The following is a 12,181-nucleotide window of genomic DNA, read 5'->3' on the forward strand; positions in this document are numbered from 1 at the left end:
AAAGGATCTTCACGACCCAGATAATCATGATGATGTGATCACTAATCTAGAGCCAGACATCTTGGAATGTGAAGTCAAGTGGGCCTTAGAAAGCATCACTACGAACAAAGCTAGTGGAGGTGATGGAATTCCAGTTGAGCTATTTCAAATCCTGAAAGATGACGCTGTGAAAGTGCTGCACTCAATATGCCAGCACATTTGGAAAACTCAGCAGTGGCCACAGGACTGGAAAAGGTCCGTTTTCAATCCAATTCCAAAGAAAGGCAACGCCAAAGAATGCTCAAACTACCGCACAATTGCACTCATCTCACATGCTAGTAAAGTAATGCTCAAAATTCTCCAAGCCAGGCTTCAGCAATACGTGAACCATGAACTCCCTGATGTTCAAGCTGGTTTCAGAAAAGGCAGAGGAACCAGAGATCAAATTGCCAACATCCACTGGATCATGGAAAAAGCAAGAGAGTTCCAGAAAAACATCTATTTCTGCTTTCTTGACTATGCCAAAGCCTTTGACTGTGTGGATCACAATAAACTGTGGAAAATTCTGAAAGAGATGGGAATACCAGACTACTTAACCTGCCTCTTGAGAAATCTGTATGCAGGTCAGGAAGCAACAGTTAGAACTGTATATGGAACAACAGACTGGTTCCAAATAGGAAAAGGAGTACGTCAAGGCTGTATATTTAACTTATATGCAGAGTACATCATGAGAAATGCTGGACTGGAAGAAACACAAGCTGGAGTCAAGATTGCCGGGAGAAATATCAATAACCTCAGATATGCAGATGACACCACCCTTATGGCAGAAAGTGTATAGGAGCTAAAAAGCCTCTTGATGAAAGTGAAAGAAGAGAGTGAAAAAGTTGGCTTAGAGCTCAACATTCAGAAAACGAAGATCATGGCATCTGGTCCCATCACTTCATGGGATATAGATGGGGAAACAGTAGAAACAGTGTCAGACTTTATTTTTTGGGGCTCCCAAATCACTGCAGATGGTGACTGCAGCCATGAAATTAAAAGACACTTACTCCTTGGAAGAAAAGTTATGACCAACCTAGATAGTATACTCAAAAGCAGAGACATTACTTTGCCAACTAAGGTCCGTCTAGTCAAGGCTATGGTGTTTCCTGTGGTCATGTATGGATGTGAGAGTTGGACTGTGAAGAAGGCTGAGTGCTGAGGAATTGATGCTTTTGAACTGTGGTGTTGGAGAAGACTCTTGAGAGTCCCTTGGACTGCAAGGAGATCCAACCAGTCCATTCTGAAGATCAATCCTGGGATTTCTTTGGAAGGAATGATGCTAAAGCTGAAGCTCCAGTACTTTGGCCACCTCATGTGAAGAGTTGACTCATTGGAAAAGACTCTGATGCTGGGAGGGATTGGGGGCAGGAGGAGCAGGGGACGACCCTGGATGGCATCATGGACTCGATGGCCATAGGTCTGAGTGAACTCCGGGAGATGGTGATGGACAGGGAGGCCTGGTGTGCTGCGATTCATGGGGTCGCAAAGAGTCGGACACGACTGAGCGACTGAACTGAACTGAACTGAAACAGCACGTTGAGAATTGACATTGGTGGGGCTGGAATAGGAACTGCGCCATTTTGAGGAAGTTCTTGCTGGATGGAGGTGGTGAGTGGAATATGAGTGCTTTGGGCTCTAGTAATGTCCGCTGGACTTGCTGATAAACCCAGTGCGTGTGTGTGAGGGAAACAGGAGTCCAGGTGGCATCAGCGTCTTTTAGGGCGGTGCAAAAGGATGAGTTTGCTGTTAACTGAGGGTAACCAGGAAGGGATGTTTGTGACAAATGCGTCTTTTTGAGGAAGATTTAGAATTCAGTTTCAAACATGAAAAGCTTAAGTTATCAACTGTCTTCCGTCCTATAATTATGCCCCTTGGTAATACTTTGGAGAGAGCAGCAAGGGTTTCATAGGAAAGTTGAAAGCCATGTCTGGCTTCAACATGGCGACTTCAAGCTACCTTCAGGTTACTGCTCCTTTGATTTGTGTCCACCAGTGAAAGTGAAAGTGAAAGTTGCTCAGTCATGTCCGACTCTTTGTGACCCTGCCGGGGGCCAGCGTGAGGAATTCCGCTCATGGCAAAGGTCATGAGGAAGGAGGCTTGGCGTACGCAAAGGCGTGATCAAGCCTCAGGAAACCCCCTGTTCCCGAGCTTCTAACCCCAAAACCAGAGTCTGTTTTATGCTCTCACCTACACCTCTGACTTTACGGGGGGCTCTCCCCCATAACCGTTTCTCTCGGAGAAGGAGTAAACATGCAGCTCCAAGGCAATAAAAATTCTTGGGCGTGACAAGAGTGTTTCAGCTCACGGACTCCTCTGAAGGTTATCTAGCCCACCTGTATAGGTTTGTCCGGCCACATGTGATTGTTTACAGCCTCCCAATCTGAGAGGCATGAGATGTTTTAGACTTACTAAAGGCAATTTCTCTTGTGGAGTTAGAAATTATTAGTATAATGGGTTGGTTAGGAATTATATTGGTGAAGGGTTTTTCATTTGTTGTGTCAATAATTGCTGCTAATTCCCTGCTCTGGGTAGGACAAGGATGTCTCAGGTCAAACCTCTCTGCTGACAGACTAGCTTGTGTGACAGGATTATCCATACTCCTGCCACTAGGCACATGATTGTTTACTACCTCTCAACCATAAACAGCACAGAGAGTTTTGGAGTATTTGGAGAGTCTTAATTAGCATAGGGCTTTTTCTTCTTGTTGAGTCAATGATTGCCGCCAGGCCTCCATATCCTTAGGCACCTGGGAATATATTAATCAATGTATTTGGAATATAGCAAAGGAAATATAGTAGTTTTTGATGTTAGCAATACTAGACTTTTTGAGTTAATGGATTTTCTCTTTTGTAATAGATCACTGTGCTTTGTTATAAATCACTGTGTCCTTGCTATGTAAAAATGTAACTTTATCATATCTTAAGACTAAATAGATCTTAAGGGGAGCATTGGTGAAAGAATTTTCATTTGTTGGGCTGATGTTTGCTGCTAAATCTCCATGTTCCCTACACTTATGATGAATATAACTAGCATATAGGAAGAAATACGTATTAACCTTTAAGTATATAGGAGAAATAAGTATTAACCTTTAAGATTAATCATGTTAACCTTGGGTTAAATAAATTCCTTTCTTGATTGTAACTCACTACACCCTCACCCTATAGGAATGCAGCTTTATTTGGAGGGTGGTGCCAGGTTTGAGAAAAAACACCCTTGGAAGAAATAAGTTTTTTGGTTATCAGAAAGAAAGGATCATAAAATGTCAGCAGGTCTCACTCATGGCCAGAAGATGATGTACCTTTTTTTATACATTTATGTGAAGCACCTGATTTTGATAAAGGTCAGGACTGCTGACGCCCGTGTGACTCTGTATTCATCCCTATGTGTAACAAAAAGTATATAAGCAAACCCCAAAATAAAGAAATGGGATCAGTTTCCAGAAAGACTGATTCCCCCATGTCGCTTCTTTCTTGCTCCCATTTTTCTGGCTGAATTCCCATCTGGAGCATGGATGCTATTCCACGTAATCCAAGTTATTCAGCCTCCTTTTCTCCACTAATCTTCCTACTACACTATCCATTTCTAATCTCTCTATATCTGTGATTAAATATGTATTTTTCCAAAGACGCCGGCTCCGTCCCCCCACCTTCGAATCACCCTGGATCCACCGGGGCTGGACCCCGGCATGACCCCATGGACTGTAGCCTGCCAGGCTCCTCTGTCCACGGAATTCTCCAGGCCAGAATACTGGAGTGGGTAGCCTTTCCCTTCTCTAGGGGATCTTCCCAACCCAAGGATTGAACCCAGGCCTCATGCATGGCAGGCTGATTCTTTACCAGCTGAGCTACCAGGGTCCACCACTAGATAAGCATTTATCCTGATCTTGCAGAGGCAGATAGTGAGGTTCATTCAGGGAACAGCTGTTTGACAGGGATTTTAGCTGTGTTTATAGAGAACTGTGTGGGCCACCCTATATCTTTTCTTGGTGTGGGGAGTGTGTGTGTGTTCACACTCTTGTTCAAGCCCATATTTGCAAATGATTTGGAGCAGTCATTTCAAAGGAAAGATGTCCCAGGTCAGTTTTACCCTCAGAGAGGAAGGGAAGGACCATTAACATGAAGAAACAGAGTTGGGCACTTTTCAGCAGAGACATAATATTTATGTCCCATACATTGTTGTTGTTGTTGAGTCGCTCAGTTGCATCCGACTCTTAGCGACCCCATGGACTGCAGCACGCCAGGCCTCCCTGTCCCTCACCGTCTCCAGCGTTTGCCCAAGTTTATGTTCATTGCATCGATGATGCTGTCCAGCCATCTTATTCTCTGACACCCTTTTCTCCTTCTGCCTTCAATCTTTCCCAGCATTAGGGACTTTTCCAATGAGTTGTCTGTGTGCATCAGATGACCAAAGTACTGGAGCTTCAGCATCATCCTTCCAGTGAATATTCAGGGTTGATTTCCTTTAAGATTGACTGATTTGTTTTCCTTGCTTCCCAAGGGACGTTCAAGAGTCTTCTCCAGCACCACAGTTTGAAGCCATCCATTGTTTGGAATTCTGCCTTCTTTATGATCCAGCTCTCACAACCATATGTGACCACTGGGAAGACTATAGCCTTGACTATACAGACCCAGGTCTCCCGCATTGCAGGCGGATTCTTTACCATATGAGCCTCCAGACAAACTGAAGAATACTGGAGTGGGTAACCTATACCTTCTCCAGGTGAATTTCCTGACCCAGGAATTGAACTGGGGTGTCCTGTATTGCAGGCAGATTCTTTACCAGCTGAGTTACCCAGGAAGTCCATCCCATACATATGATACCTGAAATACTCCAGGTATCTGGTGGTACAGATGTTGGTTTATTGAGTTCTGAAGTAATTGTCCTGCTGTGAACTCTGGGTTTGGAGGCAAGACCACATCTGTGTGGGTGAGAATAAAGTGGGATTTACCCTGAAGGGAGCAGGTTTTCCCACAGTCCCTGCCTAGACCTGAGGTAGATTTAAGAATAATATCAGGGCAAGGCCCCAGCCAGTGTGGGACAATTTTCCTTTCACTGGAGTCTAATTGTGGTTTGTGCCTGGATTCCAAGGGGAGCAAAGGTGCCTGAGGGCATTTCTGTGGGAGGAGGGGAGCTGGCTGGTGCTCCCTCCAGACACCAGTAGTGGAATGGAGGGGGTCACAGAGGCACCCAGGGGTAAAGAGCATGGCTGCATTGGTATGATTTTAAATCCCTTTCTGTTGTCCTTGTACCTTTAGTAGAGACTAGCTTGGTTGTCGTCTGGAGTCTGAAAGGTTGTGGGGAATTAAAGGAAGACCCTGCTCCACCTCTGGGACAGAGGAGGGGAGGTGGGTATGGATGGTGTAAAAGCGGTGGATGCCAGAAGGGCACCCTCAGCCCAGCAGGGCAAGGATCCACAAGAGTGGGTCAGAAGCAGCAAAGAGGGTCTGTGGTGAGGAGGTTGAAAGTGGAGGAATGTGGGTGGGTGCCGTGAGGAGGGACAGCTGAGTAGGTGACCTGGCACCCTATGGATCTCTTACAACAAGTGGAGGTGGGAACGTGCAGAGGTGTAGGGCAGCCTGGCAATGACTACCAGAGGGATGCGATTCCAACACAAAACTGGGGCGGATCCAGCCATTACCCTACATGACACAACCATGACTGTGGAGGTTGATGGACATGTGACCCTGCTCTAACTGGAGGCCTGAACAGTTGGGTGGCTAAAGCATGTTGCTACAGTTTGTCCTTGTTTGGAATATGCTGTGGGCTATTTTATAGGGAACTTCAGCTTTGTACACATGCAAGTACAGATAAGATGAGTCTGAGAGTCAAAGGTGCTTGATGCTCATCTGGGAAATATTGTAATAGTTGTAGGTAGCACAATTTATTTGGCCAAATGCCTATGAGTGAACTTTAAAAAACTTATTTATCTAATTTATTTGTGTGCGCTGGGTCTTAGCAGTGGCATGCAAACTCATAGTTGTGGCATGTGGGATCTAGTTCCCTGACCAGGGATGGAACTTGGGCTCCCTGAATAAGGGCTCGAAGTCTTAGCCACTGGACAACCAGGGAAGTCTCCTTATAAGTCAACTTTTAATATTGTCATGAATGTGCAAAGAGAACACTCCCCACATGGGGTCAGATTCCCAGGGTTCAATTCTCAGCTTTAACGCTTACTCATTTGTGCAATAACTTCACCTTTTGGTCTCCTATTCCTAAAATGAAAATGAATGTTGCTCAGCTGTGTCTGACTCTTTGCAACCCCATGGACTATAGCCTGCCAGGCTCCTCTGTCCATGCATTTCTCCAGGTCAGAATACTGAAGCGGGTAGCTGTTCCCTTTTCCAGAGGATCTTCCCAACCCAGGGATCGAACCGAGGTTTCCTGCATTGCAGGTGGATTCTTTAACATCTGAACCAATAAAAATGATAATAATAATATTAATATCTGATCCATATGGTTATTATGCAGATTAAAAGAGTCAAGCCCCAGCGCAAAATAAGCACTCCATAAATGTTAACTATATATTACATCTTTTCTCTCTTCTGATTATTTCCTTTGAACAAATTCCTAGGGATGGTATTACTATATCAAAGATTATCTATGGTTTACATAGTGATGAAAGTTAACTGAATAACCCTCTATAGAATGTACATCAGTTATTCTCACCCACTTTGTATGATGCTTGCTTTATACTCTGCAACCAACACCAGAGAGTATTAAAGCAATGTTTTGTTACTACAGCAGATGAAAAGATCAATGCTTTTCTTGATTATTAGTGAGGGTGAGCATCTTTTTCTAATTGTACACTATTTGTTGATCTTCGTATTTTTAAACTGTTTATTGTAAAGAAACTTTAAGCATGTAATGAACTCCCAACTCTCCAGCTTCAACAGTGATACTGTTGCAGATTTCTAAATGCATAATGATAATTTAATCATATAGTCCTCACTTCTGTCCTGAATGTGTTTGGAGACAAGCCTCTCTTATCTGGGTGTGTCTCCTTAGGAATCTGTGAGATTGTTGTAGGTCTATTTCTGCGACTATAGAAGATCTCAAAGGATAGCACCTATTGGAATTTAAAAACATGCAGGAAATAAGGTTAAGTGTGAATCGTTTAATGACACCTGTTGTTGTTATTGTTGTTTAGTTTCTAAGTCATGTCCGACCCTTTGCAACCCCATGGACTGCAATCTACCAGGCTTCCCTGTGCATGGGATTTCCCAGGCAAGACTACTGTAGTGGGTTGCCATTTCCTTTTCCAGAGGATCTTCCTGACCAGGGGTTGAACCCATGTCTCCTGCATTGGCAGGCGAATTCTTTTCCACTGAGGCACCAGGAAAGGCCAATGACATCTATAGATTGAGCTGATTTTGTACATAAGAATCCATGGGTTGCCCCCCAAATTATTTTACCCACTAGGAATCTGGAGACATTGAAGTCTTTGGCCAATTGAAAATCAGACACTTGCATCCAACACAGCAGGAAGGGAGCCACTATCAGTCTTTCTTTGCCTCTGTTTTCCCTGGAATCCCTCAGCCCCAGCACCAAGGAAGTTGTGGTTGGACATCCAGAAAGGCCAGCAAAGAGGAAGAACTCAGAGCATCGCTTCCCCTGGCTCAGTGCTCCCCAGGGCACTAATATTGCTCAGCTGTGATGTCATAGGAAGCTCCAATGGTGGCAGTGCCATCACAGGAGTACCATTGAAAGCCTGCAGGGAGCCATCATATCAGGTCCTCTTTCTGAAACCTCCCTGCATGGGTGCTAAGTAATTTGAGTCATGTCCAACTCTTTGCCACGCTATGGACTGTAGTCTGCCAGGCTCCTCTGTCCAAAGGAATCTCCAGGCAAGAATACTGGAATTGATTGCCGTGCCCTCCTCGAGGGTATCTTTCCAACCCAGGGATAGAACCCACATCTCTTTACATCTCCCGCACTGGCCGGCAGGTTCTTTACCACTAGCGTCACCTGGGAAGCCCCAAACCTTCCTAGTCCCCTTTGTTCCCCTACAGTTACTCGGACAACACCTCATGTATACCTCATTGTTAACACATTTCTCTTGATGGTATATTATAATTTTTTAGGTAAATTTCAGTTTACATAATTGACCTTGTACACTGTAGCTTGCTTTATGAACACTTAATAGATCTGAAATCATTCTTTCTCAGTTCATGGAGATCTATTTCTTTTTTTTGACAACTGGGCAGGATTCTGTTTTATAGAGAGAAATTGAATCTGATTTCAGGGCTTCCTTGGTGGTCAGACGGTAAAGAATCTGTCTGCAATGCAGGAGGCATGAGTTCTATCCCTGGGTTAGGAAGATCCCCTGAGGAAGGGAATGGCTCAGTTCGGTTCAGCTCAGTCATGTCTGACATTTTGCGACCCCATGTACTGCAGCACACCAGGCTTCCCTGTCCATCACCAACTCCTGGAGCATACTTAACCTCCTGTCCATCAAGTTGGTGATGCCATCCAACCATCTCATCCTCTGTCATCCCCTTCTCCTCCCACCTTCAACCTTTCCCAGCATCAGGGTCTTTTCCAGTGGGTCAGTTCTTCACGTCAGGTGGCCAAAGTATTGGAGCTTCAGCTTCAGCATCAGTCCTTCCAATGAATATTCAGGACTGATTTCCTTTAGGATTGATTGGTTTGATCTCCTTGCTGTCCAAGGGACTCTCAAGAGTCTTCTCCAACACCACAGTTCAAAAGCATCAGTTAGTCACTGCTCAGCTTTCTTTGGGATGAGGAGCCTGGTGGGCTGCCGTCTATGGGATCGCACAGAGTTGTACATAACTGAAGTGATTTAGCAGCAGCAGCAGCAGCAGCATCTTTCTTTATAGTCCAACTCTCACATCCATACATGACTGCTGAAAAAACCATAGCCTTGACTAGACAGATCTTTGTTGGCAAAGTAATGTCTCTGCTTTTTAATATGCTGTCTAGGTTGGTCATAGCTTTTCTTCCAAGGAGCTACCATCTTTTAATTTAATGGCTGTAGTCACTATCTTCAGTGATTTTGGAGCCCAAGGAAATAAAGTCTGACACTGTTTCCATTGTTTCCCCATCTATTTGCCATGAAGTGATGGGACCAGATGCCATGATCTTAGTTTTTTGAATGTTGAGTTTTAAGCCAGCTTTTTCACTCTCCTTTTTCACTTTCATCAAGAGGCTCCTTAGTTCCTCTTCGTTTTCTGCCATAAGGGTGGTATCATGGCTACCCACTCCAGTATTCTTGTCTGAAGAATTCCATGGATGGACAGAGAAGCCTGGCAGGCTGTAGTCTATGGGTTCAAAAGAGTTGGACACAACTGAGCAACTAACACACACACATATACACACAGGGGAAGATAGTGTTTTCCTAGTCTTTATGTATGATGCTGGATAAGGGTCTTGACAGCCCCTTGGACAGCAAGGAGATCAAGCCAATCAATCCTAAAGAAAATCAATCCTGAATATTCACTGGAAGGACTGATGCTGAAACTCCAATACTTTTGCCACCTGATGCGAAGAGCTGACTCATTGGAGAAGACCCTGATGCTGGGAAAGTATGAGGGCAGAAAGAGATGGGGGTGACAGAGGATGAGATGGCTGGATAGCATCACCCACTCAGTGGACATGAGTTTTAATAAACTCTGGGAGATGATAAAAAAAGAGAATCCTGCTGTGCTGCAGTCCACGGGGTCCCAAAGAGTCACACACAACTGAGTGACTGAACAACAAAGTCTTTAAGTTCAACGCCATGAATTCAACCAAGTGGAATCCTCCTAGGGCAGACACCTCCCCTATATCCTCTGCTATCACTCTTCTCTGAATACTTAGATAATAATATCTGATGCATATTTTCTAAGTTTTTCTTAGAAACTTCCACCAAATGGAAGAAATTAACTACTTGGTCATGAGCATATGTCCTGCAGACCTCTTGGTGCCTAAGGGTTGATATATTAACCCCTGTGACACCACCCTGTTCCCTCACCATCAACCAATCAGAGCACTGTGCATGAGCTGATCACAGACCCTGGGACCTTCTCCCTTACTTGGCTTTTTAAAAGCCTTTGCTGAAATCCTTTGGTGAGTTTGGGGTTTCTGAGCATGAGCCACCCATTCTCCTTGTGAGGTGCCTTATAGTAAATGCTGCACTTTCCCTCCCCACCCCCTGGGGTCAATAGATTGGCTTTATGTGTGGGTAGCAGACTCAAGTTTGATTTGGTAACATGAATAGCCTTGTAAAGAGTATGCCTTTGTCCAAGCTATGAAATTTCTGAATTAAAAGACATGTACTTAAAAAAATGAAAGTTCAGACTGCTTAAGTGCTGTCGCGAGAAACAGTACTATTCAGCATTCTTACAGATTTTGTAGAGGAGTGACTGCTTTTCTGTGTGCATTCCAATCTGTTACTCATTTTCAGAAGTAGCTTATGGGGACCTTGAAAACACTGTTTCAAAGACCATCGAAGGTGAGTCTCTTAAGTTTCTCTATTCAGTCTTCCTTTTAATTTTTATTTTTTAAAATTTTTATTAAGAGGATAATTGCTTTACAATACTGTGCTAGTTTCTACCATACATCAACATGAATCAGCCATAGGAATACATATGTCGCTTCCCTTTTGAACCTCCCTCCCACCTCCTACCCCATCCCATCCCTCTAGGCTGTCACAGAGCACTGTGTTTGATCTTCCTGAGATAGATAGTAAATTCCCACTGGTTGTCTGTTTTGCATATGATAATGTGTATGTTTCAATGCTACTCTTTCAATTCATTCTTTTTTAAAGCAAATTGATGCTGGTGAAGCTGGTGATTGTGGTTGGGATGGTGATGATGGCCCTGAGGGTGGCTGGATAAGTGTGATCTTCTGTGGAAAATTCATTTTTTCAAAAGAAATGGCAGAGTTCATAATTCCAAAACCTGATTTGCTCACAGTAAATGTGAAAATATAGTTCTAAACTGAGAAGCAGTATTGTGTTCTGTTATAGAGGATATTTAGATTGTAATTAGACAGACAGTTGGCTAAAAATCTGTGGAAATTAATCTTTTGTGACTAAACAAGGATTTTAAATTTAATTGAGGAAACCCACTTGTCAAAAAGACACTCTTAACAAATCAAATTTAAATTGCATGTGAAATCCATACTTCTTGAAGTTGTTTTGCCTGAGAAGGAAATATGCATGGATCACAATGGCAGAAATTCTGATAGCCGAGGCAAACTTTGTCCAGCTTTGTGTGTTCTTGGCTATTACTGTCAGTTCACTTAAGATATCCTTGAAAAAGGAATCAGGTCACAAAATAGATGAGAAACAGACAAAACACTTAAAATTTTAATGTTTATTAATGTAGGTCTTCCATTAAAGTAGTTTGTGCTCACAATCAATTCAAGCAAGCAAGGGAGGTCTCTTTCCTCATTATTCAACATTACCCCTCCATCTTCCCTCAGAGGTTACCACCAAGTAAGAAGATCTTATGAGTCAATATTTTGAGGATGCTTTAGTTTATTTTATTTGACATTTAGAAGATGGCAGGGTAATAATTAGAAGTATAAAGCAGGCGTTGCAAAATCAGGAATCCGTTGTGCTTAGAGATGGCAAAGGCAAAACTTGGTGGACAGAAACAGTGAACACCTACTACAGGTCAAAATGTTGAGGATCTCAGTCCTACTAGTCTGAGATCAGGGCTATGGGCTGCTATCAGGTGCTTAGAGGTGCTCACAGCTTTGAATTTAATTATTCCCATGGCTTTAAACACTTTAAAGTTATGAAGACTTGAACTGCTCAAAGCAGAAAAAGAAGATACTCAAACAAAGTCCCAACACAGAGTCTAAATCCTACACAGCAGGGTAACAGATCTCGAAGAAGCAGACAAGATTGAATTGAGAGAGGTTGGTCTCTACAACTACCATACCGTCAGCACCTGCCAAGCGCTACGCTAAGGATGAACAAGCAGCTCCATCTCTTCCCACTGGATGTCATTGTATAAGATGTCCTGCCATCACTCTCAAGAAATGAAGAGTCACTGAAGCCTCAAAGTATGATATACACGACCAAAGAGAAAATTCCTAGGAAGCTCAAGTGGCAGAGAGACAGTGCAGAGCAGACAGATGGATGGAGGCAGTGCTCCACTGCCTGTGCTGTGGGAGCAAGCAGACGCCCAGCAGCACCTACAAACCAGCTCAC

This window comes from Budorcas taxicolor, chromosome 2 (genome assembly GCF_023091745.1).
Source record: "Budorcas taxicolor isolate Tak-1 chromosome 2, Takin1.1, whole genome shotgun sequence".
Taxonomy (NCBI): Eukaryota; Metazoa; Chordata; class Mammalia; order Artiodactyla; family Bovidae; genus Budorcas; species Budorcas taxicolor.